At 47.8% G+C, this 13,966-nt stretch overlaps 1 protein-coding gene and 1 long non-coding RNA gene across 4 annotated transcripts in view; both read right to left on the bottom strand.

The window, feature by feature from the left end:
• The window catches only part of LOC307217245, a 340,344-nt gene that overhangs the window by 246,552 nt on the left and 79,826 nt on the right, over positions 1 to 13,966 (bottom strand). The gene's annotated exons all lie outside the window — the stretch shown is intronic.
• Positions 1 to 13,966, bottom strand: part of LPP (LIM domain containing preferred translocation partner in lipoma) — a 289,890-nt gene that overhangs the window by 246,552 nt on the left and 29,372 nt on the right. Inside the window, exon 1 of one of the 3 annotated variants that reach the window (XM_079977971.1) lies at positions 7,753 to 7,954. The exons of the other annotated variants lie outside the window; for them this stretch is intronic. The gene's annotated coding sequence lies outside the window, so the exon portion shown is untranslated. Of the gene's footprint in view, positions 1 to 7,752; positions 7,955 to 13,966 lie in introns of those variants that run through there. 3 annotated transcript variants of the gene reach the window in all.

The raw sequence follows: 13,966 nt of genomic DNA, 5'->3' as shown, positions 1-13,966 counted from the left end.
ATCGCCTCCTGTGGCAGGGAGTTCCACAGTTGAACTGTGTGATGCAATCAGACTTACTTACGAAGATTCACTCACTGTAGCACGAATCTGCCTCTTATAGAAAATGGGGGGGTGGGTGGGAAATACGCAGCTCTCCTGAATCATTGACAAGCACCAGATCCCTCCTAATCCACAGGATTCCGATAGATTACTTTCAACAGCACTCAGCCATCCATGGCTCCATTAACAAACCACTGACCATCCAGAAGCTGACCCAGAAACTCCAGCGGGTGCAGAATGCCATAGTGAGGCTCCTTACGGGGTCCTCGCTGCGGAATCACATCCAGTGCTTTACCAACTGCCCTGGCTCCCGGTGGAGTAAAGGGTCAGGTTTAAGGTGCTGGTTTTGACCTTTAAAGCCCTATGCGGCCTAGGACCCACGTACCTACGGGACCGCCTCTCCTGTTATGCCCCGCAGAGGACCTTAAGGTCCACAAATGACAACATTCTGGAGGTCCTGAGTCGCAAGGTGGTTATAATGGTCTCAACCAGGGCCAGGGCCTTTTCAGTACTGGCCCTGACTTGGTGGAACGCTCTGTCACAAGAGACTAGGGCCCTGCGGGACTTGACATCTTTCTGCAGGGCCTGCAAGACAGAGCTGTTCCACCTGGCCTTTGGTTTGGACTCACTCTGACCCTTCTGTTTCCCTCCCCTTATGGTTTTGATCCATGGGCTACTTTTAAAATGCGGCTGCATTTTAAATTGCATTTTAACCTGTATTTTAAATTGGTTCCCCCGCATTATGTTTTTACTGTAATTTTACTGGTGTTAGCGGGGTATAAATATTATTATTATTATTCACCGTAAACCTCATTAGACAGCATCCGACACGCAGCATAATTCACTTTTACAACACAGTCCTATTATTATTCTTCTCCTCCTCGAACATTATTTTTTAAAAAGCTGTACACTCTGCATGAGGAAGGTATCTGTCCAGTGCATCAAAATCAGAGATGCACCCTTTAAGATGGGCCTTCCTCAGACCCCCAACAAATACCGCCCTTTCATCAAAACCCCTGGGAGGCTTCCCAAAAAAGAGGCTCCTCCACACTCACCCCATCATTTAGCTGCAGGGATTTTTTAAAAAAACAACAACCGCCATTCCAATTCCAGTCTTGTCAACTTTGCCTACTTTGTAGAGAGAATTGCTTCACCTGAAAAAGGACATCCAGGAGCCAATGACCCCTTCAGCACACCTAAATTCACCTCTTCCACCTGTGCTTTTCCATACAGAAATGTGTAGAACTTCCTAGGCTTGGAGAACCTTTTGAATGTATTTTATTTCATCGGACAGTTTCTATACTGTGCATATTAGAACAAAACTCTCCACAGTTTGCATAAAGCGTGTTCTCCTTCATGGAGAGCACGTGTTGCGGTGGGGGACGACAAGACACTCCAAAGTTGTGGGGCGGGCTAATTGATCATTGGTCACGGTTGTGATTGGGCTTCCCTTGTTGTTGGGAAGAAGTTCATGTTACCACACAAGATCTACCCACCTTGGAAGAATGGCAGATGAAGGTGATAGACTATATGGGACTGGCAGAAATGACCGGCAGAATCCGAGACCAGGGAAGAGAGACGGCAGAAGAAGATTGGAAGAAATTTAAGGATTACCTCAAGAAACATTGCAAAATTAATGAATGTTAGAATGACGTTGGTTTAGAAATTAAGCGGTTTTCAGCTGAAATGGTTATATAAAAAGAAAAGAAAGGTTAGAAATTAATTGAAAATTAAGGGAGAGGATTTGCTGAATTAATAATTAGAAATTGGGATACAGAAAGGGGAGGCATGAGGAGGTCGGGGAAGTACGTTTAAGAAAACAAGGGATTGAAATTATACTTGTTTTTTGTTTGTGTATTGTGTATTGTTTGTATTATTGTTTTGTTTTTATATAATTTGTGAAACTATAATAAATATCTTTTTTTAAAAAAAAGAAGTTCATGTTACCATTCTGTGATTGACAGCCAGAATTGTTAAAACTCCCTGCACGAAGCGTAGAGCTTCCTCTTTTCTCTCTGTGCATCGGATTGCCCGTCCCCCCTCGCTATATTTAGGGTTGTTCACTTGACCTTGCTATGCCTGTCATGGGGTCGTCTGCTCTTGGGACAGGGGCCCAGTAGGAATTTTGTCCATCTGGCTGATTGGCTGGAGCCATTTGGTTTTGCCTACTGCGTAGCAAATCGTCACAACTTGTAAGGTTGCGGTTAGGCATTGGTTTAGGGTTTGGTTGGTTGAGGGGCATGGATTGGCTGTGCCTGCCCCTCCAATGCTGCTGCTGCTGCAAGGGTTTTCCGTTAAAGGAACCCAGGGGCTCGCCATGCTTTTGTCCGAACCCTGTCAAGGGGCTAGGGCCATGCAAGAGCCCCTGGTTGCATTTGGGGAGGGCTGAGGGCAGGTTCCCTGCTCCGTCACTATCCCCAAAATGTATTCTCCTTTTCTGACTTTCGCAGGCTTGCGAAATGTCAGTCTGTCCCCACCGGGGGCAGATAGTCGCAACCAATGCCTAAGCAACCACTCACATTTTGTAATTTAATAAAGTTGTGGCCAAAATTATGCCAAAAACCTTAAACAAAAATGCCATCTGATGTGTGAGTTATTTGGGATGGCTTGGGGACCTCGACACACAATAGGTTAAAATATCTTAAATGGCAAATGCAGAAGCAAGGGAGTGTTTGATAAGTGATTTGTTAAGCGGCTGTTTTGTAACTTTATATATAAAAAAATTAGTGCACACATATGAGAAGGTGCCCTTCTGTAGTGAGGGACTTTGCACGTGATCAGTCACTTGGCCATTATTATGGTTTATTTAAAAAAACAACAACCAGGGAGTGGCTACGTTTTGTAAAACACAATGAACAACTAAACAGAGTGTCCTCTTTCAAGCCCCAAAATAAACATTGCACCTGAAAAGATCAGCTGCAAAAATACAATGAAAATTCCTAATATGCAGAGAAAACAACCATGAAAAATATTACAAAGGAAGGTCAGCTATGAAGTACAAAATTCAACCTTTTTTTAAAAAAAATAATAACATGGGAGAAAATTAGGCAGGAGAAAATCAACTCATTTCCGGGCCACCATACATTAATAATACCATTAAACTAACCAAACCAATTAAATTCCCACCCCGCTATATAGCACTTAATCACAACTTAATCTAACTACAGTGGGATTAGGCCCAGAGGTTTGATCATTCGCCATAGGATATCTGGCTGCAGGCCTGATTTGGGAGCTTTTGCAAGTTCACTATTCAAATGCAACGTTTTGAAGATAAAACTCAAAATTTGGAGATTAAGTCAAATGTAAAGTGTCGCATTTTGATTGAATTGCAAAATCCATCCTCTTTCTTCTTCTTTTGCAATCTCTTGAATTCCCTCCCTCATTTCTACAGGTGTTAAAGGTAAAAAAGGGGCACCTTTGAAATAGCTTTTTGCCCTTGAAGATGCATATTTATCAACCAGTGAATATTTATCGCTTGCTTCCCACTGAATATTTCCATCCCAGAGCAGACGATGAAATAAAGTAACAGTATAATATACACGTAACAGACAAGATAGCAAGACGTAAAAATTACAGACTCCATAAAAACAAATCCAAGAAATAACTAACAAATTAACAGCTCCAGCATAAAACAAAACAACGACGAGAGCAACACCCAGAATTTCCAATTTAATCGAAGACCCGGATTAAAAAAACAGGCCATTCAGCTGACTGAAACTAGAAAACACCCCGATCGACAGTTCTCGCCCCCTCAATCACCTGGGCCATCCCACGCAGCCTTCCGCTGTCTCTCACGCAATGTGCACCTCACTCTGTGGCTTGTGAGCCTCTTCACAACTTCCAACCCCGGTCCTCACCCACCCAGGCTCCAGCATGAGTCATTGCCCACAACACCCACAGCAGAAACCTCCCACCCCCTTGTTCCACAATAACACCAGAGAGCGAAAATGTGTGCGTGCACACAAACACACAAAAGAAGGGAGGGCAGCGCCTTCACCCTTTGGAGACCCAGAGGGGCCAACCCCCAAGGGGAGATGTCCTTTGGGATCTCTCCCTTTGGGGTCACCCAATGTATTATGGCACTGTTGATCCAACAGGAATCTCTGGGATGAAATACACTCGGAGTCGAGAGTGGATTTCATGCTCTTTGTTCAGCTCATGGTGGTGAGGAGGAATGGAAGTTCCCCCAGAATGTCTGCTTTATATACTTTATTTACACAATGGGCCCCACATGATTGGCTAATTCCGGGATTCTCCTGTAGGCCAATCAGGTCGCGGATTCACTTCCACTTGGAGCTGGACTGGGTGGCTCCTGTGGACCAATCAGGCTGCTGCATTCTGAATCCTATTGTTCTAGGACCAATCAGACTGCTGCATTTTGGATCCTATTCAACTCAGTACATAACACCTCTCCACCTCCCAGAACTGGCATAAGGACATAAAGACCATCTGCTGAATAAGGCCAATGAGCCATCAAGTCCATCGTCCCGTTCTTGTTGGAATCAACTAGATGCCACAGTGGGAAACCAGCAAGAAGGATCCCAGCAAAAGAGCCCCTTCCTGTGGCTTCCACAAACTGGGATTTGGATCAGGGGCCTTATAAGAATCATAGAATCATAGAGTTGGAAGAGACCACAAGGGCCATCGAGTCCAACCCCCTGCCAAGCAGGAAACACCATCAGAGCACTCCTGGCATATGGTTGTCAAGCCTCTGCTTAAAGACCTCCAAAGAAGGAGACTCCACCACACTCCTTGGCAGCAAATTCCACTGTCAAACAGCTCTTACTGTCAGGAAGTTCTTCCTAATGTTTAGGTGGAATCTTCTTTCTTGTAGTTTGGAGCCATTGCTCCGTGTCCGCTTCTCTGGAGCAGCAGAAAACAACCTTTCTCCCTCCTCTATGTGACCTCCTTTTATATATTTGAACATGGCTATCATATCACCCCTTAACCTCCTCTTCTCCAGGCTAAACATGCCCAGCTCCCTTAGCCGTTCCTCATAAGGCATCGTTTCCAGGCCTTTGACCATTTTGGTTGCCCTCCTCTGGACACCTTCCAGTTTGTCAGTGTCCTTCTTGAACTGTGGTGCCCAGAACTGGACACAGTACTCCAGGTGAGGTCTGACCAGAACAGAATACAGTGGCACTATTACTTCCCTTGATCTAGATGCTATACTCCTATTGATGCAGCCCAATTTATTTCAAAGTGGCAGAAACGAGTTTTTGTTGTTGTTTTTTTCCATTTTCAGAACGTTTTGCATCTCGCCCTCCCAAGTCCAGCAAACGTGACCCAGAAAGGGGTTTACCAAAGCAAAGAATGAAACGACGCAAAAAGCTGAAATCTGGGATAGCGTGAGACTCTTCATCTCAGGGTCGTGGGTTCGAGGGAGGCCCACGTTGGGCAAAAGATTCCTGCATTGCAAGGGGTTGGCATGATGACTTGTGGTATAAGGTAAAGGCAAAGGGACCCCTGACCATTAGGTCCAGTTGCGGACGACTCTGGGGTTGTGGCGCTCATCTCGCTTTATTGGCCGAGGGAGCTGGCGTTCAGCTTCTGGGTCATGTGGCCAGCATGACTAAACCGCTTCTGGCGAACCAGAGCAGCGCACGGAAACACCGTTTACCTTCTCGCCCGAGCGGTACCTATTTATCTACTTGCACTTTGACATGCTTTCGAACTGCTAGGTTGGCAGGAGCAGGGACCGAGCAACGGGAGCTCACCCCGTCTTAGAGATTCAAACCGCCGACCTTCTGATCAGCAAGTCCTAGGCTCTGTGGTTTAACCCACAGCGCCACCCGTGTCCCAGACTCTCGTGGTCCCTTCCAGCAATTCTGTGAGTCTATGAAAATAAACACACCAAGGGGACGGAACTAATAGGAAGAGCAAAGTTTTATCCTCCTACCTGGAGATGCCAGGAACTGAACCCGGGACTTTGGCTGGGCAGTGGGGTGGGGGTTAATCACTCCAACTTGGGCAAAAGGCAGGGGGCAAGTGAAAGTCTGCTCTGGGCTATGTTCTGAGACAGTAAGGTATAATGGTTAGAGTGCCAAATTAGGACCTGGGGGAGGCCAGGGTTCAAATCCCCACTCGGCCATGTTAGCTGACTGAACTGACCTTGGGGGCCAGTCACACTGCCTATCTGCTTAGCCTACCTCACAGGGTTGTTGTGTGGATCAGCTGAGGAACAAGGAGACCACATATGCCACCTTGAGCTCTTTGGAAGGAGAATGCGAGGTATAAATGCTATCAGTCATAACAATAATAAAAACAAGGTGCCAATTTGGAGCTGGCCTAGTCATCGGGCCCAAATTGGGCCTGCTGAAGTGACAGAATTGGGGGCGACTCATGACCCAGTGGATCCTGAGCAGTTCAGCTCCTCCCCCGTAACGCCCCATTTCACAGAAATTCAACCCGGACAAAGCAGGGAGCTGGGCACTGGCAGAGAAATGCCACCCCTCCATGGACAGATAGATGCCAGTGTAGCTGTTCAGGGCTGGAGGGAATCAGACCTCCCCCCACTTCCAACACACACACACACCCCAGATCAGAGGTTTGGCATGCACACTAAAATCTTAAGGACACTGTTTCAGATCAAGCGGGACCACCTGGAACAGCCCTGGTGTCCTCAGGGTATTCCACAACCCCCCCCCAAAAAAAAAAAACATTCCCCTTCTGCAACAGAAGAGCCCCTCTCTTGCACATTTCCGCCTTCTCCAAAAGCCACCGAATCCTGCGACCGTCACATTCATGTGCCAGTGAGTTCCACAGGGGAACGATGCACTATGGGAACTTTCTCCTGCATGCTCTGAATCTGTGGCCAGTGTCACAGCTGCCCTGCAAAATAAAATAAAGCTGGGGCTTGTCTCCATTTCCCCCAAGAAGCCAGGAAGCAGTAGGGGATCCAGGGTTTTCCCTCTGGCTCCCTGACTGTCCACAAAACAATTTCCTTTCAGGAAAAAGGGAAGGAGGGGGGTTCAGCTCAGGGTCAAAGCATCTGCCTTGAATGCAGAAGATCCCACAGGTTCAATCTGCAACAGCATCGCCGAGCAGGATTGCGAGACCCTCCTGCCCAAAACCCATCGCTGCCAGTCAGTGTAGGAAATACTAAGTTAGATGGTCTCCCTCATTGCAAGGTAGCTTCCTACATACTCCCTATCTGGTCAGATTTCTAATTTTTTGCATGCAAAATGTGGGCTGGCACGTTGGAGGAAAACAAGAGGCGATTACGGCACCAACAGAAAACAAGTTGCGAGCTGAAGAAACTGTTCCTGTTGAGATCTCCATTCCTTCGATGGATCAGAGATAAATATTAACTCGGGCAATGAAGAAGTCCTGCAGCTCAACAGACCATACATGGGCAGGCAGCTCTTTCTGGAGACAAAGCATGTCAGGAACCATAAAGGCTGTTTTGACGCCTTCCTGGGACTCAAGGCAAATGGCAATAACGGACTGCAAACCATGGCTGGCACTGCCAATTTATGCCAAGGCCAGCCTTGAGCCTCACTGGCAAGGACCTTGACTGTCTGCCGGAAAGGACTCTGAAGCACAACTGCCTGTCTCCTCCTCCCTTTGCCCTCCCTTGCTGTCTGGCACTGGGCATTTTGCCTCTTCGCTAACCGGACCCACATGGCACAATGCAAGCTCCATCGTGACCCCTCACCCTGCCACCCTGGTTGTTCGCCATTCTGCTCACGAGGCCAATAAGGAGGTACTTACTGGAGGCTGCGCTGTTCTCCCTCCCCGAGGGGACGCCTTGTCCCAGAGCAGAACAAATTTGGAACCGGCTCCAGGAGTGAGTGAAACTGCCGGAGTGACCACAAGCACAAGGAAGAGGGAGAGAGGCAGGCAGAAAGAAAGAAGGAAGGAAGGGGAAAAACTTCTCCTGCCTGCAGGAATTCAAATCTCGCTTCCACCAGGCCCTGAGTCACCTCCCCTCCCCTTCCAATAGATCAGAGCATGGGTAAACATTTCCAAATATGGAGATCATGACTACCAAAGGATGTCAGGAAAATCGCCCTTCTTCGGGCAACTTGGGGACGGCCGCTCCAGAGGCGGAATTCCCCCGCTGTGGGTCAATGATTAACGTCGAGCCGGGTGCTGGGCCTCGCTGACTGGGCAGGCCAGCGCCTTGCCAACGTTGCAGGGAACTACGAACTACGAAAGGCGTTGCAAAGGCCACCAGCTCCTGCAGGTTTCTCTTCCTCAGTGGGTTCAGCAAGCCCTGAGAGTCTTATCAGCAGCTCTTAGCAAAATGCAAAGTGGAAGTCTCACACTCAGAGGCAGCGCACCTCTCCACGGCGGTCGCCATTCCTGAGAGAATCTGCTTAGCCACTGTGGGGAACGGATGCCGGACTGCTTGATCTCCAGAGGGCATTCAAATGGCAAGAAAGGAGATCCCATCTCAACATTAGGAAGCACTTTCAGAGAGCTGCTCAACAGCAGAATGGTCTCCCTCGGAAGGTGTGGACTCTCCTTCCTTGGAGGGATTTAAGCTGAGGTTGGACGGCCATCTGCCTGGATGCTTTAGCAGTGATTCCTGCATTGCAGGGGGCTGGGCTAGATGGCACTTGGTGGTCCCTTTCGACTCTACGACTCCACGATTCCATCTGATGCAACAGGGCAACTGCCATGCTCTTTATTTGCAAACTATCGAATCCAGAGCTGGAAAGCACTTTCCTCAGACTATGTGCATCCATTCACACCTGTAGCAACAGCACAGGTGGGCAATTGGATCCGGGCAGCTGGCTGAATCCTTATCTCTCCCACGTTGGAGAGGTGGCAGGGGCCGCCTGTCTGCCCATCACCTGGCAGAAACCAAGCGCCAACCCCAGCTGATCGGCAGCTCTCACAAAGCACAGGGCCTCACAGGCAGCCAATGGCCTTGCCATGTGCTAACTGCCACAGTAGTGCTGGCATAAACAACATGGCTTTCAGCAAAGCAGCGACTTTACCAGGTCCACACCTGGCCTTGGGCACATGGGCACTGCATTGCCTATACGGCTCAGATGTTGCTGGAACCCTCAAACGTCCATCATCCCTGTACAGCAGCCATGCTGGCTGGGGCTGGTTGGAATGTTGACTTGTGGTCCACCAAGACCCCAAGATCCTTTTCACAGGTACTGCTAGTAAGCCAGGTATCCCCCATCCTATATTTGTGCACCTGGTTCTTCCTGTCTAGGTGCAGAACCTGACAGTTGTCCCTGCTGAAATTCATCTTGTTAGCTTGCGCCCAGTTCTCCAACTTGTTAAGGTCATCTTGAATCCCAATTGTGTCTTCTGTGGCATTAGCTACCCCTCCCAGTTTGGTGTCATCTGCAAATTTGATGAGCATCCCCTCAATTCCTTCATCCACGTCATTTATAAAGACGTTGAACAACAGGACCAGGACAGAATCCTGGGGCACCCCACTCGCCACTTTTCCCCAGAGTGACGGGAAACCATTAATGAGTCCTCTTAGGGTTTGGTCAGTCAACCAGCTACAAATTCACCTAAAAGTTACCTCGCTCAACCCACATTTTACCAGCTTTCCTGAGAGAATATCATGGGGGACTTTGTCAAAAGCCTTACTGAAATCAAGATACACTATGTTCACAGCATTCCCCTGATCTACCAAGTTTACAACTCCATCAAAAAAAGAAATAATAAAGTACAAGATCAGCCCCCACTGATTGGGTGTGGGTGTGTTATTGGGTTGTTGTTTTTATTTTAATTATATGTTTTGTGGTTTTATATTTTGCTTTTGTTCTGTGAACCGCCCTGAGACCTCCGGGTATAGGGCAATATATAAATTTAATAATAATAATAATAATAATAATAATAATAATAATCCTTCCACGCACCCCCTCTCCAGCTCGAACGGAAAAGAGGACACACACACAGAGCCCAAGAGTGGCTTACAATGCTTTGCCTTGTAAATGTAATTCTCCCCCCTCCCTGGATTGGGAAACCTTTGGATTTTCCCCTCCTTGGGCCCTGGGGTGAGAGAGTTCAATGGGACAGCAGCCTTTATATGCCCTCTATTTTATTTATCTATTTTCCCTGGGGGACAGTTGCAGAAGACAAGACAGCCCTCCCAGTGCAAACAGTCCTCTCTCCGCGATTTGAGGACCGAAAATCTAAAGAATGCGCAAGCCAGAAGAAAAAGGCTGTGACGCAGCTGGAGATTGCGGGGGCAGACTGTGGCTGCTCTCTTAAAACAAGACACTGATCAGTTCTGCAGGGAAAGGAGCAGGATTCCTGGGCTTTGGCCATATATGGCAAGGATCTGCTCAGAAACTGGCTTCATGATGTACTACTGCAGGGCTCAGGGGGGGCTTAGGCCAGCAGCATAGAGGATCTGGCGGCAGCATCAGCAGGGAGGACGCAACACCAAAGCGCAGGACATCGCTCAGATTTCACAGGGAGAGATAGGAAAGCCGGGCTGTGTGTGTGTGCCAGGGGCGTTGTCAGTCTGCACAACTGATCCCTAGGGCGCACAGACCCAGAGGTGGGGAGGACGCAAGCACACGCCAGCCTGATACAGGTCGGTGCGGAACAGGATCGTATCAAGTCCTACACTTTTAATGTATTTTTAATATTTTGTTGGAAGCTGCCCAGAGTGGCTGGAGAAACCCAGCCAGGGCAGGTATAAATAATAAAGGTAAAGGTAAAGGGACCCCTGACCATTAGGTCCAGTCGTGGACGACTCTGGGGTTGCAGCGCTCATCTCACTTTAGTGGCCGAGGGAGCCGGCATACAGCTTCCGGGTCATGTGGCCAGCAAGACTAAGCCGCTTCTGGCGAAGCAGAGTAGCGCACAGAAACGCCATTTACCTTCCCGCTGGAGCGGTACCTATATTTCTACTTGCACTTTCACATGCTTTCGAACTGCTAGGTGGGCAGGAGCTGGGACAGAGCAACGGGAGCTCACCCCGTTGCGGGGATTCAAACCGCCGACCTTCTGATTGGCAAGTCCTAGGCTTGGTGGTTTAACCCACAGTGCCACCCGCGTCCATAATAAATAATAAATAATAAATAATAAATAATAAATAATAAATAATAAATAATAAATAATAAATAATAAATAATAAATAATAAATAATAAATAATAAATAATAAATAATAAATAATAAATTATTAGTATTAGTATTATTATTATTTTACAATGGACTCTTGGGTTGCGAACGTGATGCATGCGGGATGCACATTCACAACCCGCATCATTCGCAACCCACAGCTGCGCATCTGCACATTTCTGCGCATGCGCAAAGCGTGATTTAGTGCTTCTGCGCATGCACGGCCGCCAAAACCCAGAGGTAACCCATTCCGGTACTTCCGGGTTTCGGCAGTCTGTAACCCAAAAAACCCAACCTGAAGCATCTGTTCCTCGAGGTATGACTGTATTACACAGAAGCAGACATGCAACTCCTGAAAAAGTATTCTGCCAGAAGCTCTTCAGATCTCTCCTTCCTTGGAGGTTTTTAAGCAAAGGTTGGACGGCCATCTGTCCTGGATGCTTTAGCTGAGATTCCTTCATTGCAGGGGTTGGACTAGATGACCCTCAGGGTCCCTTCCAACCCTACAATTTTATGATTCTATAATTGTGTCCCAAGTCGGCCGTGCCACGGTTGCAACAGGCTGCCACATCAGCGTTGCAGAGGGTTGGACTATATGGCCCTTAGGGTCCCTTCTAGCTCCCGTGATTCCAGGTGACCTTAAGAGGGCTCTCCTGCTTTGGACTCGAACCCACAGCTTCAAGTTACAAGAAAGGAGATGCAGACTAAACATCAGGAAGAACTTTCTGAAAGGGAGAGCTTTCGATAGTAGAACAGACTCTCTTGGGAGATTGTAGACTCTCCTTCCTTGGAGGTTTCTAAGCAGAGGTTAGATGGCCATCTGTCTCGGACGCTTTAACTGATATTGCTGCATTTCAGGGGGGGTGGATTAGATGAATCTTGGGGGTCCCAATTCTACGATTCTATGATTCTACCAGGATCAGCCATGGCTAGCTTGCTTTTCTGCTTTTTGAAGACAGTTTCTGGTGGGTGGGAACTGGATCGGGGTACAATAGGTGACGATGACTCTTGCTGGATTGAACAGAAACTGCTCAGATGGCACAGGTGGAGATAATACAATCACAGAACTGTAGAGCTGGAAGGTACTCCAGGGGTCATCTAGTCCGTGCAATGCAGGAATGTCGGAAGGAGCGTCTCCACCCCCATCATTCTGCCCGGACACTGAGGTCCAGCGCCAAGGGCCTTCTGGCAGTTCCCTCCCTGTGAGAAGCCAAGTTACAGGGAACCAGGCAGAGGGCCTTCTCGGTGGTGGCGCCCGCCCTGTGGAACGCCTTCCCACCAGATGTCAAAGAGAACAATAAGTACCAGACTTTTAGAAGACATCTGAAGGCAGCCCTGTTTAGGGAAGCTTTTAATGTTTAATAGACTACAGTGGTGCCCCGCAAGACGAATGCCTCGCAAGATGAAAAACTCGCTAGACGAAAGGGTTTTCCGTTTTTCGAGGCGCTTCGCAAGACGAATTTCCCTATGGGCTTGTTTCGCAAGACGAAAACGTCTTGCGAGTCTTGCGAGTTTTTCCCTTTCCCCCCCTTTTTCTAAGCCGCTAAGCCGCTTAGCCGCTAAGCCGCTAAGCCGCTAATAGCGCTAATCCGCTAAGCCGCTAATAGGGGTGCTTCGCAAGACGAAAAAACCGCAAGACGAAGAGACTCGCGGAACGGATTAATTTTGTCTTGCGAGGCACCACTGTATTGTATATTAATATTCTGTTGAAAACCACCTAGAGTGGCTGGGGAAACCTAGCCAGATGGGCGGGGTATAAATAATAAATTATTATTATTATTTCTATTATTATTATTATTATTATTATTATCTCAGCTAAAGCATCCAGGACAGAAGGCCATCTATCTGCTTAAATGTGAAATTTAAGATGTAAAAACCTTGTCCTTTTTGCACTGCAGGTTTTCCACCCACTGCTGCCAAACTCGTAAGCTCCCTCAAAGCTGCAATCCCCTTGCCACTCAGCGATGCCTCTCCCTTCATCGAAACAGAATCCGCATCTCAAAGGCCAGAGGAGTATAGAGAAATAGCGTGACATCAAACCCCTGGACCTCCATTCTCGAGGACACAAGTCCTTTTGCCCCATCCATCAACAAGAAGACACGGGTGCAAGGGAAACACGAAAGGCAGCGGTGTTTACTTCTGCCATGTTAGAAATGACTGAGAGCTCTCCGCAATCGGGATCTCGCCCTCAAGGCACAGGAGAGATGGAGAGAGCAAGGCACCACCTGAGTAGGCTTGTCGTCTCTGGAGAGAAGTAGGAATGATATTCTCACCAATTCTCCAGCTTGGACCAGAGTTAAGAGAGGAGGGACGTCAGAGTTAGGAACAGGGGAGAGATTCGATTTAAACAGATTTATACATGGCACCATAAAGAAGGCTGATCGCCAAAGAATTGATGCTTTTGAATTCTGGTGCTGGAGGAGACTCTCGAGAGTCCCATGGCCTGCAAGAAGATCTAACCTCTCCATTCTGAAGGAAATCAGACCTGAGTGCTCACTGGAAGGACAGATCCTGAAGCTGAGGCTCCAATAATTTGGCCACCTCCTGAGAAGAGAAGACTCCCAGGAAAAGACCCTGATGTTGGGAAAGATGGAGGGCACAAGGAGAAGGGGACGACAGAGGACGAGATGGTGGGACAGTGTTCTCGAAGCTACCAGCATGAGTTTGACCAAACTGTGGGAGGCAGTGGAAGACAGGAGTGCCTGGTGTGCTCTGGTCCATGGGGTCATGAAGAGTCGGACGCCACTAAACAACTAAACAACAACATACATGGCACGCAGTGGTCCAATGCAGATCACAGGAATAAAAACTATGAAAGGTATTTGAAAAATACTAAAAGTATATATTTAAAAATTACTAAGCACTTTAGTAGGAACT

This window comes from Podarcis cretensis (genome assembly GCF_951804945.1).
Source record: "Podarcis cretensis genome assembly, chromosome: 5".
In the NCBI taxonomy this organism is placed as follows: Eukaryota; Metazoa; Chordata; class Lepidosauria; order Squamata; family Lacertidae; genus Podarcis; species Podarcis cretensis.
This window is presented reverse-complemented; position numbering and strand designations above follow the sequence as displayed.